This window comes from Orycteropus afer, unplaced genomic scaffold, assembly GCF_000298275.1.
Source record: "Orycteropus afer afer isolate SDZICR_OR568_19922 unplaced genomic scaffold, OryAfe1.0 scaffold00308, whole genome shotgun sequence".
Classification (NCBI taxonomy): Eukaryota; Metazoa; Chordata; class Mammalia; order Tubulidentata; family Orycteropodidae; genus Orycteropus; species Orycteropus afer.
This window is the reverse complement of record NW_006921895.1, coordinates 2,513,514-2,522,706: the sequence shown is the minus strand read 5'-3', so window position 1 is coordinate 2,522,706 and position 9,193 is coordinate 2,513,514.

Genomic DNA, 9,193 nt, shown 5'->3' with positions numbered 1-9,193 from the left:
TTATCAGAGAGTTCCAATGCTGCTTCTTCCTCAGGGATGTGTTCTGGGTCTGTATCCTGCTTCCTTGTTACTACCACTTTATCCTGCTTCTTTGTGTGGACTGTGATGGTCTTTTGTTTCCGAGGCATCATGGCGTTGTTGTACTTAGATCTCTATTAACTGTTTGTGATGAGCAGCCAAAGGTGATTCAGGCTCTTTTTGGTGGTTTTTTATCATTGGCCCATTGGTGGAGAAGGAGGTAGTGGCTCTCGCTCAGTAAGTGAAGTTGCAGGAGTCTAGGTGTAGATGTGTCTTATGGGGACTGTTGTTGTCTCCCACTCAGACACAAATTACAATTGAATAACCATCAAAAAACTAAAAGCCCATGGATGAAAAACACATCATGTAATCACACAGGAACAGTAATCAAAAAAAGAAAAATGGGAAAAAAAGAAGAAAAAACAAGAAAACCTGCAATATCTGGGGATAGGGCACTAAGAAAAAAAAAGTACGGAAGGAGAATAATAAATGAAGTGAAAAATGGGAAAAATGCAAAAAGAAAAACAATGAATGGGGTTAATCACAAGAAAAAAGGGAGAAAGAGAAAAAAAAACTTAAAAAAAAAAATTCAATGAGGAACACGGAAAAGACAAAATTCTGAAAACTAGGACCTGGTATGGGAAGATTAAGAATAATAATAAAAAGGACAAAAGTATTAGTAATATTAGTTGTTTTAAAACAGACAAATACAAGCAAAGCTACCACCAGAAAAAACAAAGAAAAAAAGAAAAAAAAAAAAATCGGTGGAGGACAGGGCAGAGCACCCGGGCTCCTTCTGAGCACACAGACTGTAATGGAGTTCCTGTAGGCCACACTTCCGTTCACCAAGTGGGTGTGGGGTATAAGAACAGGAATCTGTGAGAGCGCTGTCTCTTTAAATATCCAAAATAGTCAAGCTGCTTTTTAAACCTTCAAAATGGCGGCACCCTCCGGACCACAGTTCAGCCCACCTTTCTCTTCACCTTCTCCATTTGTTCCCCAGCCACCGAGCACAGTCCTCCATGCAGTCCTTGGCTAGCAGGGTGATTTTTAGGTTAATTCTTAGGTCCTACCACCACTCGGGAATCTCCAAGCTGTCTGTGCCATCAGGATCGCTAAGGATCGCTGCCAGACTGCACCTCTGTATGTCTCCTTTTTTGGTATTTTCACACAAATTCTTCTGCTAGTTGGGGTTTAGTCCACTTCTATATCCTTCCCTTCAAGGCTCAGGGGTCCAGGATTATCTTCTGTGTCTGTGTTAATTGGTTTCCCTTTTCTTTGTTGAAGAAGGTCTGTGCAGTCTTTCTGCCTAGTCTGCCATCTTGCCGGAACCTATCCAATATGTTTTCATTGTTGACAATTCTCACTGACTCATCCCCTTACTGAACCTCAGCCACCCATTACTTACAACTGAAACCAGCTAAGATCATAGTACTCAGTGGTCAAGTCTTAATTTCAAGTTAGCCTCTGGAAGCCCATTTCAGAGAGAAAAAATAGTAGTTGTGAAAAATAAGGCTTTCATTTGCAAAACCAGAAATGTTTAAAAAAAAAAAAAAAGTTTGGTGGCCTTACTGAAGAAAAAGGAATATCTTTATTTTTTGCTCCTTTCATTAACCAAAAGCCATGGAGTAGGGAGGATGTAGGGTAGGACATGACTTAGGGGCGTTTTCTGAATCACAGGGGCTGAAATTAGCTGGCTGGGCTGGGGCTGGTAGAGAGAACAGAAGGAACTCTGTCAGTAAAGGAGAAGAGCTAGGCTTATCAATAGGAACTCGGGGAAGAGAACAGAAAATCTCATCAGAGACCCCACCGTTCATAGGGCAGTCTCAGAGATGACAGGCAGATCCTGTTTAGGTAAAGAGGTCATGAGCACCCATCTCAGTCTACTACCCTTTCCTCCCCATAGCACAGGGAGATGCAGAAAATCCAGGGAGAATGAACCAGCAGTTCACCACCTCAGACATCAAGGAATCATTGCAACTAGAAGCCGTGGCAGGGACATAAGCAGTGGAGCAGAAAATGTCCAGTGATTAGAGATGATGTGCATAGAGGCAAGGCCAGCCCCCAAACTGTACTAGGAGAAGGCAATGATGACTAAAAGATAAACATCTACCAGATCTCCTCCTCATATTCCAGATGTGCCATCTCTAAACCCAGCTATCTTTCTGGGAAGTACAGAGCAGGAGGAATTTTGGAGAAGAGAGAACAATTTTGAACTCAGAATCATTTGCATATTTACCCCAGAGACATTAAGTTTATAACCAGAAGAAATTGATTTATCTTAAACACATGGCTGATGAGCAAGATGAGTTCAGTTAGAGATGAAATAAAAAACTGTGCTTCTACATATCAGCATCCTAATGTGCTCACATCACCACAGCTCCAAGAGCCTTGTAGAAGTTTCTTGAGGAAATGTTTCTTTTCTATCCCCAGATACCTAGGAAAGACATCCTCTGGGAAGCAAGACGATTTAGGGGCTGTAACTAAGCACCCAGCCTGGGTAGGCTAATCAGCCCTCTGAAGGGGAAGGGGCTGATATAAACAGAAGAGACTGTCCTACCACCTGAGAAGAAGGTGCTTTGAAACTGACTCTCCTCATTCAAACAGTTGAAGGTGTTCAGCAATCCCTTCTCTCACCATTCACACCTGCACTACAATATCCTGCAGCATCTACCCTCACATTTGGTACCAGTTTCAACTCTGGAGGCATAATGAAAGAAGCTCTCCACACTGCCATGGCTGGTCCAGCTTCGCATCTTTGACCAGAAAACCTCTACAAAAAATTCCATTCAAATGTTCCTTTGCTTCTCAGTGCATGTTATCAAGACCAGCAGCACCACCTGAGAGCTAGTTAGAATGCGAACTCTCAGGACCCCACCCAGACCTATGTCCAGAAACTCTGAGGTAAGGTACAGAAATTTGTTTGAACAAGACTTCCACACCCTTTCTCCAATTTATGTGGGAGCTCTGGTAGTGTAGTGCCTAAGGCACTTGACTGCTAATCAGAAGGCTGGTGGTTCAAACCCACCAGCCACTCCTTGGAAGGAACGTTGGGCCATCTACTTCTGTAGTGATAACACCTCGGAAACCCAACGAGGGGTTGCTATGAGTCGGGTCCAACTCGACAGCAAATAACAACAACAACAAATAAAGCTTGAGATGCACTGTCTTCAGAGATATAAATGGTCCCTCTGTAGTGAACTCTGCTAAAGGTTGAAGGTTTCTCCAACCATACTTCTGCTAGTTCAGAAGCTTCCAGAAAGCATATCATCAGGTCCCTTCAATTCTTTAGTAGGTACTTCAGTTACTGAGGATTTGTATACTTGAAACCTGAAGTTTTCTCTCTGTGGCCCCAAACCTTTCCTGCCAGGGCCTTGTGATAGGAAGATGTGGAGGAGACAAAACACACAGGCAAATTCAATGAAATGTGAAAGTTTTATTTCATAAAAGAGGTAGCCCACAAGGGCTGGGGAACTATTCAGCTGCCCCTGCCTTGATGCAAACACTGTTTCTGACAACAAAGGTAATCTTATCCCTTTGATCCTCTTGCTGCTCAACATGAGGTCCATGAACCAAAAGCATCAGCATTATCTGGGAGCTGGTTAGAATTGCCGAATCTTCAGCCCCACCTTAATCTACTTAATAAGAATCTACATTTTAGATTTTTATGCTCATTAAAGTTTAAGAAGCAATAGCCTAGCTCAGTTGTTCTCAATCCAGGCTGCACATTAGGATCATCTGGGGACATTTAAAAAGATACTAGTACATTCCAAAGATTCTCATTTAATTGCTCTGGGGTGAAGTTTGGCAATTAGTAGTTTGAAAAACTTCCCCCAGGTGATTCTAATGTGTAAGTTGGGTTGAAATCTAGTGTCTTGGGTATACCTACAACCATGAAATGTTCATCCACTGTCCTTGAAAAATAGGCAGGTGGCTGAAGGATTTAAAGAAGGATGAGCGGTGAAAGGACTGTGTCCGATACATTGCAAATATTAAGTGATTGCATAAATACCACTGAGAAAGTACTGTCAGTAGACCTGGGGTGGTTAATTTCATGAGTCAGCTTGGTTGTTTTAGTTACCTAGTGCTGCTCTGACAGGAATATATACCACAAATGGGATGGCCTTAACAAACAGGAGTTTATTCTCTTACAGTTTCGAGGCTTAAAGTCCACGTTCAAAGTGACAGGCTCTAGGGGATGGGTGAAAACCCCTCAACCTTGGGGTCCAGCTCTGCCTCCTACTCCTGACCCACTGGAGCTAGAGGCACTTCTTCACTCAAACAGCTGCTGGCTGTAGAGACTGACACACCCTAGGTTGATAAGTAAAAAGGCACAGTCCCAATGTTACCAAACCACATCGCAAGCCATTAACTTAAGTCCATTGTAAGTCCCAAGGTCGGCAGAGCATGGCAAGCTCCTGAACAACATGGGTACATGCAGAGTCCAAGCATGCCAAAAGCTAGAGACTATCCCCAAGGCTTCTCCTTATATGCAGGAAGCAGACCAAATCTCAAAGACAGCTACTCAGCTGCTTGTGGTAGATCCCACCATGGACCTGATTGCCAGTCTCATCATGGGAAATAACTACCACCAGCTGCCCAGCCACTCAACCAGGCCTAGCCAAGTTGACATACGAATTTAACTACCACATTGGTGAACAGTTGTTTCATCAAACATAAGTCTAGATATTGCTCTGAAGTTATTTATATGTGATTACGATTTAAATCAGTTGACCTTCAACTAAGCAGATTACCTTCCACAATGGGGAGGGACTTACCCAATCAATTGAAGGCCCTAAGAGTAAGAAACTGAGGTTTTCTGAAAAAGAAGGATTCTGCCTTCCAATTGTAAATAGACAAGACTACCAGAATTTCCAGGCTTGTCACCTAGCCTACAAATTTTAGACTTGCCAACCCCTACAATTGCATGAGCCAGTCCCTCAAAATAAGTGAATCTCTCTCTCTCTCTCTTTCTCTCTCTCTCTTTTTCTTTTTTACTGGTTCTTCTTCTCCAGATAACCCTAAGACAAGACCCTTTTAACTGATTATGAAAACTGAGGTTTTAAAATCTTAATTAGCTTAAGTAGGATTCCAAAGGTTGCAAGTTGTGGAGCCAGTATTTGAAGTCAAGTCTGAATTGAAAACATGTGTCTTATTTGCCAAACTCATAAATTATGCAAAAAAAAAAAAATGAAAAATGAAACATAAATAACATACAGTGGTGTATCTGTGAGATAAACCAAGGTTCCAACAAGGCAAGGGACTCGACAGTACAGATTCCAAAGTGGTTCACACTATAATTAAATATACATAAAATTCCTGACTAATGGATATTCTAGGAGCTCTGGTAGCATAGTGCCTAAGGCACTTGATTGCTAACCTGAAGGCTGGTGGTTCAAACCCATTAGCCACTCCTTGGAATGAAGATGGGGCAATGGAAGAATCATTAACATCCTGAGATACGCTGATGATACAACTTTGCTTGCTGAAAGTGAGGATGACTTGAGGCACTTACTGATGAAGATTGAGGAACACAGTCTGCAATAAGGATTACATCTCAATATAAAGAAGACAAAAATCCTTATAACTGGACCAATAAGCAGCATCACAATAAATGGAGAGAAGATTGAGGTTGTCAAAGAATTCATGTTGCTTGGTTCTACAATCGATGCCAATGGAAGCAGCAATCAGGACATTAGACGACGTGTAGCACTGGGCAGGTCCACTGTGGAGGAACTCTTTCAAGTGCTGAGGAGCAAGGATATCTCCTTGAGGACTAAGGTGCGCCTGACACAAGCCATGATATTTCTAACCGCCTCGTATGCATGTGAGAGCTGGACAATGAATAAGTAAGACCGAAGAAAGGCTGATGCTTTTGAGTTGTGGTGCTGGCGAAGAATGCTGAAAGTACCATGGACTGCCAAAAGAACTAACAGATCTGTCCTGCAGGAAGTGCAGCTGAGATGCTCCTTGGAAGCAAGGATGGCCAGACTTTGTCTAACCTACTTTGGTCATGGTGTCAGAGGGGACCATATTCTGGAGAAGGATGTCATGCTTGGTAAGGTGGTGGGTCAATGAAAGAGGGGAAGGCCTTCAACGAGATGGATTGACATGGTGGCTGCGACAATGGGCTCAAATATAGCAAGGATCATGGAGCTGGCATGGGATCGGGCAGTGTTTCATTCTGCTGTGCATGGGGTCACTATGAGCGACTCGAGGGCACTTAACAACAACAACAACAGTGCTACTGCCTCAGAAACCCAAGGGGGGGGTCGCTATGAGTCAGGTCCGACATGACGGCACATAACAACAACAACAAACGGATATTCTTGGACTCTTCATAGAAAATTTAAAAGACCCTCATTTTCTTTCCCACCCTCCTTCCCAGTCTCAGCTCCAGGGGTAGTATAACCAGTGACAGTGCACAGACTGTTGGCTTGCACTACCACTGCAGGGGAAGCTTGCAGTGTAAAAACACACAGGGTAGTAAGATACAAGGCTTATCTATACAACCTGGTGATGTCTTCCATGTCACATTCTTGAATCCTGACTCTCAGAACTGGGTGGTTCCCTTGGCAGCAGAAAGGTAGTATGGTCAGCAGAAAGAGTATATATGCTATAAATCAAACCTGTCTGGATTCTCACACCCCCTCCTTCCCATACCATGTGCCTCTGGACAAGGCACTTCACCTCCCTAAACCCCAGAAAATGGAAGAAATGATCTTGTAATTCTACCTCCTTTGCCTCAATATTGTAACGATCAGAAATAATGTATGTGAAGCATGGAGTACAATGCCAATTGTGGAATTTATTATTATTTCATAACTTGGAATGATCTTCTGCACTTTTCCTACTTCACCAACACTAACTGTATTAATTTCCTAGTACCACACTGGGTGGCTTAAAACAATAAGAATTTATTTTTCTTAAAAGTTCTAGAAGTGAGCAGTCCAAGAGGAGGTGTCAATAGGGCCAGGCTATCTTTCAAGGCTCTAGAGGAGAATTCATTCCATATCTTTCTTTAGCTTCTGGTGTTGCTCTCAATCCTTGTCATTTGCTAGCTTGTAGGTGCATCATTATAATCTCTGTGTCCATTCTCACATGGTGTTCTTTCTGTGTGCTGGTCTGTCTCTTCTTATATAGACATCACTCACGTAGGATAAGGACCCACCCTAATGATTTCCTCTTAACATGATTACATCTGCAAAGACCTTATCCCAAATGAGGTCAAATTCACAGGTCCCAGGGATTAGGACATCAACATATCTTTTGGGGGGACATAATAAAACTCAACATTAAAAGTTCTTGATACGTCCTTTCCATATGGAACTATATACCCCAGGCCGGTGTTCTAATGCCTCACCTCTAGCATACCATAGAATATATTACTGAAGTAACCCAATAAAGTGAATTGAGTAAATTTGCCTGTACATAGCTGTGTCTTTCATTTGATGGTGAGCTCCCTGAGGGCAGAGATTGTCTACTTCCAATTAAAGGCCTGGCATCTAGCCCAGTGCCTGCTCATAGTAGGTTCACAATGAACATTTGTAGAATAAATAAATAAGTAAATGTAAACATTTCTGACTCTTGCTTCTATAAATAGCTGTCTGCTTTCCCCAAACCCCATAAATCCTGCTGCAGGGTTAGTGAGTAAACAAAGGCAGTATCACACATCATCTTCTCTGCAGCTCTTTAGCCATCCCTGGCTCACTAGCCTGGCCCTTCAGATGACTGTTTCTGCTCATGACTAAGGTTAGGACTCAGGCTCCCCCATAGTCTCCAAATTCTGCTGCAAATTCCAAATTCTCACTTGTATAAGGTGGTGCCTGTCCTCCAATAAAGGACATCTGGAGGGCATTGTCTGCTGTTCAAATTTGTGTCTGCCCCATATATTACATGTTGAATACCCACAACTTCACTTAGAGAATTATTCCTTTGAGATTCCATAAAACAAACTAGTATTGATAACCATATATTTACCACATACCTTACTTAATCTTTATACTACATCATCAATATAGGTACTTTAAAGGATAGGGATGGGGAAGATGCTCCTAAAGCCTTCTCAATTGCCTTTCCCCTACTTCTCAAAAAAGAGGCAGAAAAAGCCTAGATATTTATTTGCCCAGGCCTCTTTAAAGCTTAGGCATGGGCATGTACACTAACTTTGACCAATGAGAACTTAGGGGAAATCTACTAGGGAAAGGTAAGGGACAAGGAACTATTTTCCATTTTGATCAAAAGAGATGATTACATGTGATGTCTGGAACTGCATCACCCATCATGCAGTCATGAAGAAAGCAAACTAAAGGACCAATCTAATATGGTGAGAGTGGAGGAGCAGAAAGATGGATCCATAATAACACCACTGATTCACTGCCCCAAACCTAGAATCACCCATCTCTAGGGTTATTGCTGTCTGTCAAACATTCTCATTGTTTAAGCTGTTTTTAGGTCAGTATTATGTCATTTGTAGTTGGGCACTCTGGTGGCATAGTGCCTAAGGCATTTGACTACTAACCAGAGGCTGGTGGTTCAAACCCACCAGCCACTCCTCAGAAGGAAGGTTGGGACTGACTCAATGGCAGTGAGGCTTTTTTTTTTTTTTTTTGGTAGTTGATACAACAGGGAAGAGGACATGAGAAGATAATGAACTTGGCCAAGAAGATCACATTGTCATTAGCAAATAAAAAGTACTAACATATTAACCGGGAGCTCTGGTAGCATAGTAGCTAAGGCACTTGACTGCTAACCAGAAGGCTGGCTGTTCAAACCCACCAGCCATTCCTCTGAAGGAAGGTTGGGCAATCTACTTCCATAGTGATACTGCCTCAGAAACCCAAGGAAGGGTCACTATAAGTCAGGTCCGACTCGACAGCACATAACAACAACAACATATTAACCTATAATGAGCAACACATTCTACCAACAGCAATATATATTTCACTTTGTCAAAACCCTAGAGTATGTCATTGAAAATCCATTATATAAAAGAAAAACTCAAAGAGGTTAAGCAATTTATCCAAGGTCAAATAGTAAGTGGCGAACAGTTGATATGATTCCTATGTCAGGAGGGAACTGTTACACTACAGGCTTGCAGACTGGTGTTCCTTGTTCCTCCCAAGAGGAACAAGGCATTAAGTTAGGCTTTTGTATGAATGTGTTCCGCAGACCC